The sequence below is a fragment of the Sus scrofa genome, chromosome 15 (genome assembly GCF_054392235.1).
Source record: "Sus scrofa isolate SSC_HxYL_T2T_F1_AM1 chromosome 15, Sscrofa_HxYL_maternal_Yorkshire_Landrace_v2.0, whole genome shotgun sequence".
In the NCBI taxonomy this organism is placed as follows: Eukaryota; Metazoa; Chordata; class Mammalia; order Artiodactyla; family Suidae; genus Sus; species Sus scrofa.
In genome coordinates, this window is record NC_139397.1 from 90,695,310 (window position 1) to 90,713,665 (window position 18,356).

Below are 18,356 nucleotides of genomic sequence, written 5' to 3' on the forward strand. Positions count from 1 at the left end.
GAGCAAACTTTGGTAAACAGTAATTAGTTTAACTATCTCAGTTTTTCAGATAAGGAAACTGAGGTACAAAGAGGTGAAGAGACTTAAGAGATCTGGCAGCATCACAAAATCACAAACCAGGTCTCCTGGGTTCCGGTTGAGGTCATTTTCTTTCACCCAGCAGGAGAACAGCCTGGTTTTTCCCACATAGACTTCACCTGGCCCCGGGCGCTCAGGGGCTCCGCAGGCAGCATCAGTTCGCCTAGGGGGTGGGAGAGAGGAGGACTTCCGGTTAGGACCTCGGCTTGTAGTCTTTCACGTCGCAGAGGATCCGCTCGGGCGGTTCCCAAGCTCTTGCCCAACCAAGTGACCTTCTGCCTAACTCGAGGTCTCAGGTAAGACTCAACAGTTGAAAAGCGAACCGATTTTTCACTTTCTTTTCTGCTGCTCGGGCTCAGAAGGAGGTTCCGCGGCTGTTCAGGGGTCCCCACAAAAAGCAGCGGCAGTCTTCCTCCTCGCACTCATTCCAACCCCGTCCCCCTCCCTCTGTGCGTGAATCCAAACCCCAGTCTGTCCTGCCCACTCTCTCTTCCCTCCTTGGGCTCTGCAGTAAACCAAATGGTTCTAGAAGCTTCCTCTGAGAGTGAGATACTTAAGCAGAGCCCAGCGTGTTGAGAAGGAGGTGGGGCTCTTTCCCACCCAGGAGCGCCCCCGTTCTGCCTAGGGGACAATGGGACAGCGAGGGGGCGCCGCGCAGGTGAGCTCCAGGTCAGAGAGCGAAAACAGTGGCATTTTGTGTAATTTTAAAAACAGATTTTGCTTGTAGCTGTGTGGGGAACAGGTTGTTGCAAGAACAGAAGCCAGAGACCAGAAGGGAGGTTGACTGTGGTCCAGGTCTGGGACCTGGGTGACTTGAACCTTAGGAGGAGGTGTCAGGGGCTGCATGTAGTGCCCAGATGGAGGTGCCTGGCAGAGGTGGTGGTGAGGGGTCCTTTTTCTAATTTGCCCTGAACGTTCCTTCTGGGCCTGTGGTGGCGCTGGCGCTGATGGTGGTGGTGGTGACGGGGTATCTGGATTCAGAAATGTGTTTTTAGTTAGAATAGAGTTGTCCAGACTCATTGATTGTTCAGAAAAGTGCTTATTAATTAGTTACATATTTGTGAAGTAATTTAGAGCTAGTCAATTTGAAAGACTTCCTTCCCAAATCCACATATAGCCTTACTGAGGAAATCGGGTAGTTTCCGATTTTGATCTAGGATATAGCTTGGTGACTGTCTTGGTCTGTTCAGGCAGAACACCTTACACTGAGTGGCTTAAAAACATCAGTTTATTTCTCACAGTTTCTGGAGACTGGGAAGTCCAAGATCAGGGTACCAGCACTGCTAGGTTTTGTCAAGTGAGAGCCCACTTCTTGTTTTGTAGACTGATGCCGTCTTGCTGTGTCTTTACATGGCAAGGAGAGAGTGATTATCTCTCTGTCTCTTCTTATAAAGACACTAAGCCCATTCATGAAGGCTCCATGACCTAATCACCTCTCAAAGGCCCCACCTCCAAATGCGATCACATTGAGGATTAGGGCTTCAATATATGTTTAGCAGGGACACAAGCATTTAGCCCATAGCAGTGACTTTTTGCCTCAGAGCGTAAGATTTCACTACAGAAAAATGGAATTATTTCTCTAAATAAAAGAAAGGATTTTATAGAATGTGTTCTATTTATTAATGCTCTTTTAATTACTCATGGTTTTTGTAAAGTAAGGTCTCTTCCATAAATGGAATATATTTTTAGGTGGCTAAATGAGACTTTTTCATCTACAGGAGCTATTTTGGAAAAGTTTGAAACCTAAGTGTCAAATGGCTTTATCACTAGCCCATGAAAACTATGACTTTCGTCTGATTTTTCTGTTAGTCTTTTAAAAAAATATTTGACTGATACCCATTATCTTTCTCTACCACTCTGAGAGCACAGGGTCGCTGCAGCTCAAAGCTGTTCTCTGGGCTGAGTGACCATGTGCTGGGCCCAGCTTCCCCCCAAGGTGCAGTTCTGTAGACAGGGTTGACTGTGTTCCGTCAATTAGGAACACCTGCTTTTAGCTCCAGGACCCAGTGGTTCAAATCCTGGCCATTCTCTCCACACTGTCACCTGGGGCCTTCTCACAACACCTCTTTTTTTTTTTTTTTTTTTTTTTTTCTTAATTGCTTAGTGAATGTTATTGCATTTATAGTTGTACAATGATCATCATGACCTGATTTTAGAGCATTTCCATCCCCAAACCCCAGCCCATCCCTTCACCCACAATACCTCTTTTGAAGACAAAATTTCAGACCTTTCTTTAATGTGCTTCTTCCTCACCTGCTCAGGGGCATTTTAGCCCTGGTATTAACCCCACTTTGAGAAACTCTGCTCTGTCTTCTCTCCCAATCTCCCTGTTGGCCTCTCCTCTGGCTCCTCTTTCATGCCCCACCACCCTGACTCAATGCACAGATTGTGTGAGATTCTGATCTTGCCCCTCCCCCACACCCACCTTTGCCTTGGGAACCCCACCAGGGTCATGGTTATAATGCCTTCTCAGATTGACCTCAACTCTGCTGATTCTGCTGCTATTAATCTTCTTTCACATATCCTTCTCTCTCCCTGAGACTTCTGCCTCGGTAGAAGCCTTTGTAACTCTAACCAAAATCCACAGTAGCCTTCAGGTTCATCTTCCTAATTAGAGTCACCTCCTTTCATCCTTCCTTACTTGGTCCTACCTGGTGAATCTACCTAAACTGATCATTGGGTTACTATTTTGTTGGAAACTTTCAAAGCTTCCCACTGGCTAATAATAATAGTAACAACAACAATAATAAATACTTTATTGAGCACTTGCTATGAACCAGAAATAGATAAAAGTTAACATGTATTTGCATGTTTATCTCAATCAATCCATGGAACAAGCTTATAGAGAAGGTATTATCTGTATTTTACAGAGGAAGGACCCAAGGCACAGAGAGGTTAAGTGACTGTCTACAGGATAAGGTTGATATTCCCAGTAGGGTTTTCAAGGCCTCTAGGATTCCGTCCCAACTACACAGTTCAACATTCTGCCCATCTTTACTATTCGCTGTATGTTGATGACTTAATGGAACTCATATGCTGTTGAGTGGAACAATAGTAAGTAAACAGATACATAAATAGTATAACAATTAGTGCTGTAGAGAAAATAAACAGGATTATATGAGTGAGAATAAGAAGGAAAACTACTTTACAGGGAGGTGGTTTCAACTCATTTCTACTGGTGTTTCTCAAAATGGAGATGGAATTGAGTGGGGAAAAAACTTGCTTTAGAATTACTTGAGGGTCCTTGGTAAACATCCAAATTTCTCCACCCATCAACTCAGAATTGCTGGGAATGGGCCCAGAATCATCATTTAAAATATGTGGCTGGGAGTTCCTGTTGTGGCGCAGTGGTTAACGAATCCGACTAGGAACCATGAGGTTGCGGGTTTGATCCCTGCCCTTGCTTAGTGGGTTAAGCATCCGGCGTTGCCGTGAGCTGTGGTGTAGGTCACAGACGTGGCTCAGATCCCATGTTGCTATGGTTCTGGCTCTGGCCGGTGGCCACAGCTCCGACTGGACCCCTAGCCTGGGAACCTCCATATGCTGCGGGAGCAGCCCTAGAAAAGGCAAAAAGACAAAAAAATAAATAAATAAACAAAATAAAATAAAATATGTGGCTGAGAGGTTTTTAGGAAAGTTGCTGGATGGCCTCAAACTCTCCTGTTCCCATCCTGAGTCCTCCATTTTCCAGTCTTTCCCTCGGTTCCCTCAGCCTGGCAGGTCTTCTGCCCTTCTATGTGTCTCTAGCTTCAGCTGCCTCTTTAAGGCCCACGTCAAATGCCACTCTCAGATCTTCTGGCTGGAAAGAGTGACTTCCTCCTTATGGGACATTTGTCACTTTCTATTTTGCAGTATAGTGACTTAAATACAAATAACTACTATACAGTATATCATGTGTGCTGTATAGTAACTTGTATTCAACTTGAATCCTTTCACATACTGAACAGTTTACTCACTTAGGTCAGGACTAAATTTAGTTCATTTTAAAGTCTTTCAATGACGTGCTCAGCGTAGGTGTCAATATGCATTTTGTGGAACGTCTTGCTAAGCTTAAGCCTAGCTCTCTTGGACTTTGTCCTACCACTTGACCATGTTCTAAATGTTCTAATCACAGCAGGCCTACCTTGTACCAAAACTGGACAACCAGTTCTGTACTTAGCAACACCTCCAAAAATGAAGGAAATACTGAAGAGTGATGAGTGAGATTATAGCAATTTCCAGCCAGCTGCTGTGGATGCATCTTGACAGTCTGTTTTAGAAAGGCTCCCAGTTGCAGTATAGTCAAATGAGGGTTCCCTGTGGCCTATGCATTCAACAAGACATCCTGGATAGAGTGGAAGGAGGCTTCCTAAGCACTGTGCTATGAAAAAAAAGTCCATTATGATTCTCTGAGAACTGAGGAAGGCGTTGTTGCCTCTTTGCTCTTGCTAACTTTGGCTATTCTGTTTTTGGCTGTTCAGCGACAAGCAGAAATTCCCACACCTGGAATGAAATCCAACCCATAGCAGTCACAATGCCAAATTCTTAACCCCAGGGCCACCAGGCAATTCCAACTTCAGTTATTCTTAAGGGACCTCCAAGTGACCTCTCCTTCAGTCCACTCTCCACGCAGCTGCCAGAGTAACTTGTTAAAACCTAAGTCAGATCATGTTCCTCCTGCTCAAGCCCCACCAACTGCTTTCTATCCAAATAAAAGCAAGGTCCTTACTTTACAAGGCTGATGAAGGCCCATATGATCTATCTCCTCTCTCCCTGCCCCATATCTCTCTGATCCCACCTCCTGCTTCTCTCCCTTGCTTATTCCAGAAGCTGCGGTGGCTGCTTGCTGTTCCCTGAATAAACCAGGCAAATGCCAGCCTCAGGGCCTTTGCACTTCCTGTACCCTCTATCTGGAATGGTTCCCCTCACGCAGATTTTTAATCTTTCATTTATTTCCTGTCATTTCTCAAATGCTTACTGCTCAGCAATACCTCTTTGTTCCTGCTATTTAAAATTGCAATTCCCTTGCCGACCTCCAGTTTCTACTTTCTACCCACCTTTCCTACTTTATTTTCTCCTAGCAGGTTATCACCATCCATCATCTGTATGGTAGAATTTGTTTCAGAATGATAAAATTGCACTGTTTCCTTGGTCCCCACCCTGTTGTAGCAAAGCGTTGAAACAGGGTGTGTTACAAATTTATTAAAATGAAAGTACAGGAATTCCCATCATGGCTCAGTGGTTAATGAATCCACCTAGGAACCATGAGGTTGTGTGTTCGATCCCTGGCCTTGCTCAGTGGGTTAAGGATCTGGCGTTGCCGTGAACTATGGTGTAGGTCACAGAAACAGCTCAGATCCCGAGTTGCTGTGGCTCTGGCGTAGGCTGACAGCTACAGCTCTGATTAGACCCCTAGCCTGGGAACTTCCATATGCTGCGGGAGTGGCCCTAGAAAAGGCAGAAAGCCAAAAAGAAAGAAAGAAAGTACATTTTCAGAGAGAGAGAGAGAATGATGCCCATTCCTCACCCGCCTTTGTATAACATACTCCCCATGCAAATAAGGTATCCTGCCTGAGACCAATCAGAAAATCAAACGTGCCCCATACAGAGATCAAACAACACTCAGCCCTTACGCATGACGTAAGCGGGGCACAGAAGGGTAAGCAGTTCTCCCCTTGCCAGCATAGTAGATACAAAAGCTGAGAATATGAACCCAGAACTGGAGTCCATGCTCTTTATCTTATTTTTCACAGCTTCCCAGTGTGTACATAAATGAAGCCATTGGGGGGAAAAAAAGGAAAGGAGTGGCTGTCTGTTGCTTTATTTCCTCCGCAGCACGAGGAAGATAGGTGGTGTTGCATGTTCTTCTCACCTCCTCTGTGGAAGTAATTCTTCTGTTCCAGTCATGTCTTGTTAGGGTTCAGCAGTTCCCTTTCCAGTGCCCACAGCTCACTCTGCAGCATTTTCTAGTAATCCTCCTCAGCTGGAAGCAGGGCTGGGGGTTGTCTGTGACTGTCACAGTGGAAGGGGGCTGGCACATGGTGAGCTGGGGTGCACAGCCCTGATATATGCAGGACAGTCCTGCAAAGGGAAGGACTTTCTTGTTAAAAGCACAGCAAGCCCCCATTAATTTTTTTTCTTGAATGTTTTTTTCCGCAATCCTGACTCAAGCATATACTTTCTTCAGTAATCAGCTTAAGTTATTGCTTTGAGACTCCAAGATTCAGCTCTCCCTGTTTAATTTCACTCGACCTCTTCTTGTGTTTCACAAATGTCTCCTGAGTGACAGCTGATGTGAGAGCAGAGGGGACTCATATGAATTAGACAGTCCCTGTCTTTAAGATGCCTGGGGCCCTGTTGGGGGGTTGGGGTTTATTCACACAGGGCATCTCATCGTATAGGAGCACCATAGAGGTTCAGAGGAGTAGGCGCTGCCTATTTGTGGAGGGATTAGGGGACATGAGCTGGCACTTTTCAAGGGCTGGCAGGATTCTGGATTAATAGATGAGGTGGAATGAACACTCCTGGGAGGAGAAATCATCTGGACAAAATTATAGAGGTGCAGACATCCAAGGATCTTAAAGGAAATAGCAAAGAGTTGGTTTGAAATTCATCTTAAGCTTGACACAAGGAAATGAAAGGAGTTTTAAGACAGGAAGGGAAGGCTGCAATCAGGTTGCTAAAGTCTTAAATATTTGAGGAATTTGGTCTTTAATTAATTTAGCAATAGGGAGCCATCATGGTTATTTGCTTAAACAAGGTTGTGACATGAATGAATGGATGGTTTTGGATGTTTGTATGTGGCTGCAGGGTCCATGAGGCATTGTAATAAAAGGAAACTAGAGGAAAGGAGACAAGTTAGAGGGCTTCTGTAAGCATCCTTTGTAAGCTGCGTAGAGGTGGCAGCAGTGGGGATGGAAAGGAGGGACAGACAAGAACAAAGAATGGACATGGCTTAGTGACTAATGTGAGAGGGAGGCAGTGGCTTGGGCTACCAGAAAAATGATGGGGCCCCTGGTGGACATTGGGAGTTGAGTAGTAGCTTTGAGGCGCCAAAGACAGTCAGTTTAGTTTTACATATGTTTGAGGATCAGAGGAGGCAAGTAAGGGGAAATGCGTGGCAAGCAGTTAGTAACCCTGGGCTGGGGCTCAGACGGGAAATAGGGCTGAAAAGATGGTGCCGCTTGCTAGGATGTGAGAGCCTGGGGTGTAGATGCGTCATTTGGAAGACAAGTGGAGGACTGAGGGAGGACTTCAGTTTCAACAGTCACATTAATCGGAGAATGGAAGCTGATGCAGCAGGTGGAGAGGCAGAATAGGAACCAAGGAAGTAAGATGTGAAGAAAACAAAGGGGGGGGGGTAGTGTTTTAAAAAGGTAAAGGCCGTGAGCAGTGGCTGATGCCCTGGAGGGTGAGGATGAGGATTAAGTGCCTTGACTTTCATGATTGATAGGAAGCTTTGAAATCGAAATTCAGTAGGGAGATTTGGCTGGAAACCAAATCCTCTGCCTTGTGAAAAAAACAAACATAGTCATACATCTCTGTATGAGTGTGTGTGTGTGTGTGTGTGTTTGTATCTGCAGTAATACTAAATAAGACTAGTTATGTTTGGATATGGGACTTTATGAGGGTTGTAATATTCTTGTTTTATTTCTCTGTGTTTTCTTGGTGTTCTATGAAACAACACTTATTTTTTAACTGTAAGAAAACCTCATTGGTTTTATAGTTCTGATTTTTAATCCCATATTAAACATTTACTGAGCACTTATACAATGAGGATTTGCTGATGAGACAGAAAATTATTAAGATGTGGCCTCTGTTCTCTTGGGGCTTGCTGGTGGAGAAGACCGACATGTCAACAGGAAATGCCGGTCAATGTGACAACTGCTAGAAACAAGCACATGGGACAGAGAGACTATTCGGGACAGAGAGGCTATTAAGGAAGGGCCCCTCTAGTAAGATTAGGAAAGGCCGCCTAGAAGAGATGACATCCGAGCTATATTTGAGTGGGTTCTATCTAACCCTGTGCAGACAGGTTGTGAAGAAGCCAGTTCCTACAGATGGACCTAGTCTCTTTCTTACCAGTCTTTGCCGTGATATCATGCACTTGCTTCTGTATTAGTTTCGAATTATTCTCTAATTTGTTCAAGTTTATACGGTGTGTGTTTTTTAATTGTGTGTGTTTCTGGGTGTTCATATTTAATATTTGTACTAATTTGCTCTGACCTTTCACTGTTTACTGCTCTGATTTCTTTTTAAAAGCTAACCTCTAGCTCGGAAAGCACAGTTCTATGATTTGTGATTCGTGTAGAACGTCCTGTAACATATAGACACAGTAGTCTGAGTAACATTCTCAGAAATGGAAATCCACATGAATTTTCTCATAAGTGTAAAATGTTGCTTGACAAGTTTCTATTTAAATTGTACTTGCTAGGCATGACTGACCACAGGAGTTTGCAGGGTGCATGTTTCAGATTGCTTTATTATTTCAGCAAGGTAAGGCTTCGGCTCCACTATGGAATCACACAGGATGTTCAGCAAGGGTACAGGGCCAGACTCCCTTGGGGTTGTTAGCAACTAAAACCAGCCTATGAGGGACTCATGAGAATGGGGTTGGGGGTGCTTCTTAGAGGAATGCAGTAGGAAATTTCATGGATACTCAAGGACAAACAGCAACGTTTAGCAGGCCTCAGGGGGCCTGGATTGAGAATTCCGTAGTGAACTCACTCACCAGTTCTCTTTGGTTTTTTCCTTCTCTGCTTTGCTTTTCTTCCCAAGATGTGTTCTACACTTTCATGCAGTTTCTGCTTTTCCATGACTCCAGCGTGCATCTGGGCCAAAACTGTCTCCTCTTTAGAGATGCCTTGTTTGTTTTAAAAAATAAATAATACATGTCTCAGCAAAAATATGACTAGTATAGACAGGTATAAAGTTTTTAAAAATTATATTAATTTCTCTCTTTTTCAACCTCTCTGATTCCTGGTACCTCTCGCTAAAGGTTGAGTTTTGTAGCCTGGAAAATATAAAAAGATACACAATTCTATAGAGAGATACCTACACATAAACATATTCATAAAATGGCTATGAATGTAAATTTTATTTTCATTTACACAAAATTTGTATGTTTTTCAATACTTTAAAAAAAACCTGGAATTGTATATTTTGTCATTATTTCCATATTAGTTGAAACAAAACTTACCTTCTTTAAGTGGTTATATGGGGCTAGATGGTATTTCATTTTATGTAATTATTGTGTTTTGTTACATAATATCTCTATAACGATGAACCATGAGGTTGTATCTTGTTTTTTAGTAGAAACAATCTCCTTTTCTTGACTAAACTGTTTTATTATTAGGTTTTATTTTTCCCCAGAGAACTATACCTTTAATTATGTATTCTATTATTTTTCTGTTCTCTGACTCATCAATTTCTGCTTTTATTTTTTTCATATACTTTCCTTAGGTTAATTTTGTTGATCCATCTCTACTTTTTTTTTTTTCCCCATACTGGCAGCACATGGAAGTTCCCAAGCCAGGGGTCTAGCCACAGGCACTGTAGAAGCAATGCCAACAGAGTAGTTATGTTGTGAGCCATGAGGGAGGTCCTACCTTTTTGAAAAGAATGCTTTTTAATTCATTTTTATTAAAATTGCCTTGGTAAAATGTTTAATGCTATAAGGTTTTGCCTTGAGCCCAGCTTGCTAAGTTTTTTGGTAGGTTAATATCTTTAATATAGTTATTTTATTATATACTCTAATTTTAGTTTTAACTTTTTCCTTTGCGTCAAGATCTGAGGGAGCTTTGAAATTTTCGGGTATCTGGGCTTTTTCTTGTTTTTATTATTAACATACAGTTCCAATTCCGCTTTCCTAGAATGCATTGAGATTTTACCTTGTGAAATAATGTACTCTTTCTTTTTAAAATTAAAATTGTCAGTACTATAAAAGTTACATCCACACACACACACACACACACACACACACGAAGATCATTCACCATATTGATTGTATAATACCTATTTTTTATTTTGTCTCTTTGTTCTGTCATGACTGATAATATCTGTTACTATTATTGTATGTTGTTGATGTCTTCTAGAAGTTTATGTTTTTATAAATTTTAACAATTTGCTTTCATTACTGAAGGATTACTATAATTTATAGCTGTAAATCTTTCACTTATAAAGATTATAAAGATTATAAACTTAGAAACTCATTACTGATTTAAACATATAGAATAGTACTTGATATAGCATATAGAATAGTACTTGATGCATATAATTGCTCAATTTTATTATTGAATGTACTGGTAACATTTTATGTTCTTTAGCCACTTTTGCCTTGAATTTACTCTTTTCTGATATTACTACTATGATTATTTTTGTTGTTGTTGTCATTACCATTTGACTGGCTTTTCTTTGACCTCTTTTTACTTTTAATCTTCCTGATTCATAAAAAAGACTCTTAAACAGTTTACTTTAGTGCAAATCACTATAGATTTGGTTCATTCTCACAAAATAATCCTATATTTATTGGTATAATAAATTTTGCAGCCATATTTCTTAATTCATGTTACATTTTCGATTTTTAGTGCTTCCCTTATCTCTTTCCTCATGGGTTGTTTTTTCTTCCTGTGGTATAATTATGTGTCTACATGAGCATGTGTACTTTTTAATGGTAATGTCAAAGATTTATCCTCTATTTTGTGGCCTTTTAGAGATTCCTTTTATAACTTTGTATAGTGATTTTTACTTCTATTTATCAATTTATTGGTTATTTGACTTAGATGAGTGAAAAAATGAACACATTAACAAAATAATTTGTTAATATTGTCATTTCAATTGGTTAAACTTTATAATTTTAAACAGTATATTTAACTCTCAATTTCTTCATTTATCATCTTTAGAAAGTCAAGAAACTTTCCCCTCCCCCCAAGTTTGGTTTATTATTATTTTTATTGGCTAACACTTGGGTTAAGTATAAAAATATCTGTTCATACTTTTATCTCCCGCAGACCTTTGTACACATAGATTACAAATTTTCCTGTATTGAGCTTTGGTGTGGAGAGAAGCCTGAGCTTTATGTTCTGTTTTTTTGCTTTTCACTGTGTTTTGGAGTGTGTGTATGTGTGTGTGTCTGTGTCTCCTCTGTACCTGAAAAATTCTCTCTTTACCTTGACATTCAGTAATTTTACTAGGAAACTTTTATCTGTCTGGACTGTTCATTTTGCCCTCTAATGTACGGGTCTTGGACATTAGGGGCAGTCATGCTTGATGGATATTGACTTTGTCCTTCTTTGTGAAATATTGTTTAAAGTGCTGTGCTAGCATTATTCCACTTGGCAGGAGGCATCTCTTCCTGCATGTCTTTGGAAATGTAACTTGTTTTAGAATAGAGTCTGATTATTTCTTTTACTTCTTGTAATGACTCGCAAAGCCTAGTTTTGAGTAATGTAGGCAAAAAGTTCTTAATAAATCCTTACTGAATATATAAGTGATGAGCCTGGACTCATTTCCTTGCTGCTAATTCAACCTCTCTGTCTACATCTCCCTAAATAGGGAGCGTTACTAAGGTTTTTCAGAATTTTGTCCAATTACCTTCTCCCAAACTCACCACACATCCGAGAGAAGGGAGCTGGGCTTGAGGACAGCAGTGATTCCTGGGACCTTCCATCTCTTACTTCCCCTAAATGCTACTTTTTGAAGATTTTGACATGAAATTATATTCTTTCTTTTGTTTGATTACTGCTTATACTTTTTTTGTTGTTTGTTTGCTGGATTAATTTTTTACTGTTAGGAGTGTTCATTCATTTAATTTTAGGGAAACTTGATACCTGACTTCACTCTTCTCTCTCACCCCAGAAGTCATAAAGATTTTTTTTTTTTTTAATTTAGAACCTTAAAAGCAAAGCTGAGTTTCTTACTCTTCCTTATACTTCTTGTAGAACCTAGCCCATGGCCTGCATACAATTGGTATTTAAGAACCAGTTACTGCAATGGGATCCAGTTATTTAGCACAGGAAACTGTATCTAATCACTTGTGATGGAACATGATGGGGGATAATGTAAGAAAAAGGATGTGTATGTGTGTGTATATATATACATATATATATGTATAACTGGGTCACTTTGCTGTGCAGAAATTGACAAATCATTATAAATTAACTATAGTAAAAAAATTAAAAAACAAGAACTAGTTACAGGAGTTCCTATTATGGTTCAGTGGTAATGAACTGCAGTTACTGTCCATGAGGATGCAGGTTTGGTCCCTGTCCTTGTTCAGTGGGTTAAGGATCCAGCATTGCCTTGAGCTGCAGCGTAGGTCAAAGATGTGGCTTGGATCCCGCATTCCTGTGGCTGCATTGCTGTGGCATAGGCTGGCGGCTGCAGCTCCCTAAAAGAGAAAGAAAAAAAACTAGTTACTAATGCATAAATAATAAATTTTATGGTAACTTCATCCAGTCTGTGACCTATTGTTGAAAGAAGGGGTGATGGTGTACAGTTGCCTTAGAATCACCAAGTGGAGTTTTTGATTGATCCAAAGAGGTGATGGGTGAGGTACAAAGAAAGAGCATTAGGACATAGGAGAAATGGCCATACTTCCCGTGAGGGTGCTTAGTGCTCACTTCAGCTCTGGCAGAACTGAGCTCATCTGTTTGCTTTTGACCCCTTGTGGTATATCAGCTCTTAGGGCCTCTGAAAAGTCACAGGTGAATGAGCAGGGAATTTGTCAGGAGCACTGTTCTCCTTTGGATTAGTTTTTCCCCCCTTTTTTTCACCAAGCACATCAGTTTTAAGGGCCCTATACGAGATTTGTTCTGTGGATTTCTTTTATTGCCAAAGTCAAGGCTCATCTTGGACTGTTGTTGATTTTCCCTCTAGGCCTTTCCCCAGCTCCTTAGGGGCTGCCCACTCAGCTAGTTAGTGGGTATTTCTTCTGTGTGTCTCTGCGTTTGGCCTCGGGCAGATTCAGCTTCATGCTCTTGGGTAGTTTCTTTTTTAAGGACCAGATGAAAAAGATCACAGATCTTTGTGGTGGCGGTCTTTTTTTTTTTTTTTTTAGTTGAAATAGAGTTGATTTACAGTGTTGTGCCAGTTTCTGCCATAGAGCAAAGCTACCCAGGCATACACATATATACATTCTTTTTCTCACATGGTGGTGAGTCTTTGTTCATTTCGGTGTCTGTGTATTGATGTTCTTTCTTTCTTCCTCCTTCAGGAAGAAAGAACAGGAGTTGGTCGGACAGAAGAAGGTCACTTGCCTTCTTCTGCCTATTGATTTTCCTGTGCTATTCAGCGGTTCATTAGTTTCTCCTAACTACAGCTCTGCATTTAGCGGCAGTCTAGGCTGGGACATCAGCCACCAAGGGGGCTGACTGTGTCACCTAGAGGTGGATTGGGAAGGTGACTTTCTGACAGTATGAGTGTGGGTGCTTCAGAATCAAATGCAGGGGTGGCTTTTTGTTGGTATTAAATTAGTGGTTTACTCTTTCTTACATGAGTAAAGTGCTGGCCCACGTGAAACTTTGCGACTTTTTATAGTATCATTCAGGTTAGTTCAGGGAGAGGTGGGATTGGCCAGGTCTATGAATGCCAGAATGTACACTGACATACATTAATTCTACAGAATTTTAAAAACTTTTTATGATTTCCATAATAGGAAGCTGAAAACATACAAAAGCAAACAGAACATAACCATGAACTCCCATGTACCTAGCTTCAATAATAATCCCCCATGGTCAGTATTGTGTCATGCTTGCCCCTTATTTTTTTCCCCTCATATTTTTCCAGGCAGCATATTGTTGTACCTATAAATATTTCAGGATGCACTGCAAAAATAAGGACTTTTTTTAAAAAAGCACAACCACAAATGCAGTTATTACAACTAAAACATAATTAACAATGCTCCTTTGATATCTCCAAATAACTAGTCAGGGTTCTCATTATCTCTTAACTGTTTTATTTTTTTTAGCTTGTTTTTTGTGAATCCACACTGGATTTCACATTTGGTATGTATCTTAAGCCTCTTTTAATCCTGCAATTACCCCTTTCAATTGATTATTTATTTATGTCTTTATTTATAAAATTTTATTGGAGTGTAATTGACTTGGAAAGTTGTATTAATTTGAGGTGCACAGCACAATAAATCAGTTATACCTATACATTATCCATTCTTTTTCATATTCTTTTCCCATATAGGTTATTATACAATATTGAGTAGATTACTCTATGCTATACAGTAAGTCCTTGTTATCTGTTTTATATATAGTAGTGTGTATTCAGTTTATTTTTATTTGCTCTTTATGTTTTCGGAGAAGTTGGATCATTTGTCTTGGAGTTTCTTATTTAATCTGGATTTTTGCTTATTGTACACCCATGGTATTGTCTAGAGTGTTGCCCTGACTTGTGTTATTCCTGTAAGTTAGTAGTCTGGAATCTTGATCAGATTCAGCTGTAATTTTTTGACAATAGTCTTTCTTAGGTAGCAGAATGTACTTCCAGCAGGATTTATACTACTTGACTTTCTTTTTGTGATGCTAGAAATGCATAGAATTAAAATCTCCATGGTATAACAGTTGACAAAACATAGCCATGGAATATTTCAGCTTTATTTTTAAAAGTGTGTCCTTTGCTGATCATTGAAACCAAAACTCCCAAGAAATTGTTCAGACATTCAATCCCAATAAGATGAAGCAGCAGATGTGCTATTAGTTTACAGACGAATGTGAAACTCCCCACTGCAGTGTGAAGTGTAACCTGGCCATGGTGCCCCTCTTGGGGTAGAGGGATATGGAGCTGTGGAGCAAGACCTGCCCCTGCTGTTAGCTGCAAACAGAGGTCATGTTCAGTCCATTTGTACTTATCAACAGAAAGAATATTCCTGACAGCCTGCTTCCTCAACTGCTGTGAAGAGACACAGCCTCTGACTCTGGAAGTTTGCTTTCTGAAAACAAAACAAAACAAAGCAAAATAAGAAAAAGACTATTGTTTTTAACTTCCAAGGGACTCTGCTACCATACGGATAGTCTTTTTTTTTTTTTTTCTATTGAACTATAGTTGGTTTACAATGTTGTGTTAGTTTCTGGTGTACAGCAACATGATTCAGATACATACACTCACTTATATATATATGTGTGTGTGTGTATATATAATTTTTTCAGATTTTTTCCATTATAGGTTATTAAAACATCTTGAATATAGTTCCCTGTGCTATATAGTAGGACCTTGTGGTTTAAAGTCTTTTATTAAATATCTGTCTGCTTATCTATCTATCAGCCTAAGTAATGAGAAGGTTGGGTATTTCCTGGAAATTTGGTTGATAATGATGTGTGGACAAAGATAGGGAAATATTCCTTTCATACCTGTGTTACCCTCATTTACTGAATAGGGCTGTCTTTCCTGGGTGATGTCCTCTGGGCCTTGTAGTAGCTGTTCCCAGTAGTGGAAGGGTGTGGGTGCAACAGGAAGATAGAGCATAATCTTGCTCTGAGAGCAATGATGTTGATTAGGAATCCATTTGTGGCATTGACTTATGTAATGCTACTACAAGCAAAATCAGAGTGTTCATCAAGTCTTCACTTTAGAGTAGCTGCCCACACAGACACGTGCAGGCCCACAGGACTTGGAAATTGGTTTGTAAACTGCATGAGACTCCCCTGTGCTGACAAGTGCTATCACTCACGTCTTCCCAGATAGATTCATCCTTCTATTTGTTTTGCAAATGAGAGTAGCCTGTGCGACTTGAGTTTTCTAGCTTCCTGAGGTCATCCTTTCATTTTGTGTCCACATGAATGACAGAGGCCCCATTAGGGGACAGCGGTAATCCTGGGTACTTCCATGAGGACTCCTGAGGGTTCTGCAGAGCCCTGAAGTCCCAAGTTCATTCCTCTTATGTCATGCTGCTCCTGGCCCTTCTTTGGTCAACCCTGACTAATTTCATGAGACCCCAGCTGCAGACACAGGCAGAAGTACAGAAGTACAGTCTACCTCAAGGTTAATGTCCCAACCAGGAGCAGCTTTTTGGCTGCCTGAAGGGCTGCTGCAGCTGCCTCTCCTGAGCAGATTATCAACACCTTTATAGGCTCTATCAATGGCCACTATTTGGGCTGACTATTTAATCAATCATCAAGGAGTTTATAGAGTCAGGTATTGATTTAATAGACAGAAGACTGGCAACCCTATTAGTGTGACCTGTCCTACTGCACCTTTATTTAACCTTGTTGCTGAGTGCCCAGATCAACATGATGGGCATGGCCATGGAACCCAACTGGTCTGCCCTCCACTTACCCATTATTGGTGCTGACTGGACATGGAGCCCTCTGGCACGTTGTTGTTGTTTTGCAGGGAACAGAGACTGCTGTCCTTTAGGTCCGTGAGGGTCCTCCATGTGGAAGGGTATTTCCTCTGCAGAACTTTTCAGTATTTGGCGCAGTTTTGGTCAGAGAGAAGCATTGCTATCAGCTGACTCCCTTCATTCTATTCTCTGGGACCAAGGTCCTGGGCCCGGGGAGGCCTAGATTCCCATTCCTGTACTGCCGCCATGTTACCACTCTTGTTACCAATCGGGGCTTCAGTTTCTTCACCTGTAACTTGAGAGTCTATGAGTTTGCTAGGACTGCCATAAGAAAGTAGCACAGACTGAGTGGCTTATACAACAGAAATTGATTTCCTCACAGTTCTGGAGGCTAGAAGTCCAAGATCAAGGTGTCAGCAAGGTTGATTCCTTCTGAGGTCCCTCCCCGTGGCTGGCAGATAATCATCTTCTCTCTGTCTTCATATGGTCTTTCCTCTGTGCGTGTCTGTGCCCTAATCTCTTCTTTCAAGGGCATCAGTCCTATGCATTAGCCCCACCCCCACCCCATAACCTCATTTTACCTTAATTACCTCTTTAAAGGCCCTATCTCCAAGTACTGTCACATTCTGAGGTACAGGGGTGTATAATTAGCCCATAACAGGGGGTGAAGTGGTGGTGATGGAGGATACTTTGTCAATGATTTTCTTTGTCTTTTTTTTTTTATAAAGCTTTTTAAAATTATAGTTGATTTACAATGTCCCTTCAATGTCTGCTGTACAGCAAAGTGACCCAGTCACATGTATACATATTCTTTTTTTTTTTTTTCCATACTATCTTCCATCATGTTCTAACCCAAGAGGTTGGACATAGTTCCCTGTTCACTTCAACACTAGTCAGTGATTTTCTAATGCTCTGAGAAGGCCGCAGAGATGAGGGTGACAGACGATCCCAATTTGCCCAGTTTTGAGAGGTTTCCCAGGATATGGGATTTTCAGTGCTAGGCTGAGGCAGCCCCAGGCGAACCAGGGTGGCTGCTCACCCTGCTGGTCCCCACGCTTGCTTCCCCAGCCTGCCTCAGCCAGAGCAGACTGCTTCTCTCAGTGTATCCATCAGCATTCTAAGTGCGATTTAATTTAACAGAAGGGTGTTGTGGCCAAAAATCATTAGAAAACCACTTGATTCCATGGCCTCCAGGGTCTTCTCAGCTGCCACATTCTATGATTTAATTTCATTTGCTCACACTCAAGTCCAGCCATTTGTCTGAAACTAATAACTGATTGGAGCAAAACTAATTTGGTTCTCATTGGGTTTGCGGCTAAAATAAAACAAAACAGGAAAGCATGTTAAGCCTCACCTATTGCAAAGCAGAACTTGGTGCTGTGCCTTTGTGGTGGCAGGTGACACTCGCCGAGCATTCTCCATGCTCATGTTATTCTATCGTCATCCCCTTATCCTTATAGCAATGCTGTGAAGTGGGTTGCAGTGGCAGCCCCATCATGCTGATGAAGAAACTGAGGCCCAGGGAGGTGAGTCACTGGGCAAGTCTCAGGGCTGGTCAGGGCAGTTCAACTCTGTGTCACGGCACTGAGCCCAAGTGCAGGTGGATCTCCTGGTGGGGCCACAGGGACCATCCTGGTAAGTGTCCAGCAGTTCTCTCTAGGATGATGGGCCAGTTTCTCCTCTCTGGGAAGCATATCTCAGCTCCCTCCCAGCCTCCACTTGTCTGGCCTTGACCAGCATCCTCAGCTGGTCCTGCTTTTTGCTCTTGTAGAAGCTGAGCCTAGAACAGTTTTCAAGGTGTTGAGAGGTGTTGCTGACCTTGCAATAAAGGACACTGAATCACATAGGGACTAAATTTTCCCTTGCTAATTCTTTTTCATGTCTTCAGATGATGTTAAGGGAAAAGCTTGTAGTGGTATTTAATTCCACCCCATCACTCTGTGATCTCCCGCTTCCTGAAAGAGCAGGGGCAGCAGAATCTGGCTGGACTTGAACAACTATTGTTTTTAGC

The 18,356-nt window shown here is 41.4% G+C and overlaps 1 protein-coding gene across 19 annotated transcripts in view; it reads left to right on the plus strand.

Moving 5' to 3' along the window:
• Positions 1–18,356, plus strand: part of MYO3B (myosin IIIB) — a 453,696-nt gene that overhangs the window by 31,627 nt on the left and 403,713 nt on the right. For 3 of the 19 annotated variants that reach the window (XM_084999439.1, XM_084999440.1, XM_084999443.1), the window contains exon 1: positions 145–374. The exons of 5 other annotated variants lie outside the window; for them this stretch is intronic. The gene's annotated coding sequence lies outside the window, so the exon portion shown is untranslated. Of the gene's footprint in view, positions 1–144; positions 375–8,489; positions 8,554–17,677; positions 17,872–18,356 lie in introns of those variants that run through there. 11 more of the 19 variants (XR_014829528.1, XM_084999442.1, XM_084999456.1 and 8 more) reach the window with 9 other exon arrangements.